A 1,391-nucleotide genomic window follows, 5' to 3' on the forward strand; every position below is an offset into this window, starting at 1 on the left:
AACTCAGGACCTTGCACTTGCCATGCAGACACTTAAACTGCTGAGCTATCTCCCTAGCTCTGAGACTGTCTCAAACAAACAAAAAAATCTAAATAATCTTAACATCTCTAAATTTTAGGGACATTAAAACCAAAGTATTGGCCTTCCTTGGAAGAAAGCCAATAGCAATTTTTTTAAAAAAAAAGAAAGAAGAAGCCTAGTTATCTTTGGGGAGGTACACTTGATGAAGTGTGTTTTCAAGGCATCGAGCACTTTGAACATACCTGAAAGACAGCCAAGATTGACGGCTCTGCCTGAGCAGCTCCGAAAGGCAGAGGTGGCAGCTGAGGTCAGCCCACCATGGGCAGAGTTTCGTTAATGCGGTTGATTTTGTGCCAGATTCTGCACAGTTTTGAATGATAACCTGTGAGAATCAGAGAGCTATAAATTAGTCACATTTCTGCTCTTGATAACATTAGTAGGAATTTCAGTACGAGCTATGAAAATGTCATCACAAAATTAAAACAAACTGAGTCCTAAGTATGAAAAAGCTCAAAACAGTAAAGCAGCAAAGGAAAAGAATTTCAGTGGCCACCTTCTCCCTCTCTCCCCCTCTCCCTCCCTCTCTCGTTTCTTGGTGTAACTGTGATGCTTCAAGTAAATCAAATTGTAGCTCTTTGTGACTTGATTTTTTTGTTTGTTTCCTTCTGTTTCTGTTTTTTTTTTTTTAAATATTTATTTATTTATTTATTTATTGCGTGTGTGGGTGTGTGTGGGTGTGGGTGTGTGGCCAGCTCAGCCCACCAGGGGGGCGGGGCTGGCTGGCATGTGGTGCTGGGGGATTGAACCGCGGTTCCTGTGATTTTGCTTAGCTTAGCTTGTACTAAGTAGGTGCTTTAGACCACTGAGCCATCTCACCAGCCCTGTTTTTGTTTTTTTGAGACAGGGTTTCACTATGCAGCTCAGGATAGCCTTGAGCTCACTTTGAAGACCAGGCTGGTCTTGAACTTGTAACGATCCTCCTGCCACAGCCTCCCAAGTGCTGGGGTTACAGGCATGTGCCACCATGGCTGGCTTCTTTCTTTTTTTTATTTATGCATTTGGTACAGAGACTTACTATGCAGCTTGGACTCATAGTGATACTCCTGTTTTCAGCTTTCCCAGTGCTGGGATTACAAGCAAGCACCACCATGCATGGACTCAGTGGTCAGCTAGGTGCACCCCAGGGGCAGGGCTGGTGCAGCATACAGGACCGGGGTTCAAACACTGATCCCTGCTCTTGCCAAAGCAGGCATTTAGTCCACTGAGCTATTTCACTGGCCTTTTTTTTTTTTTTCTTTTGCGAAACTGGGGATTTAACTCAGGCCTTTGCACTTGTCAGGCAAGCACTTATTCCACTGAGCCATCTCCCC

This window comes from Octodon degus, unplaced genomic scaffold (genome assembly GCF_000260255.1).
Source record: "Octodon degus isolate 3935 unplaced genomic scaffold, OctDeg1.0 scaffold00075, whole genome shotgun sequence".
Classification (NCBI taxonomy): Eukaryota; Metazoa; Chordata; class Mammalia; order Rodentia; family Octodontidae; genus Octodon; species Octodon degus.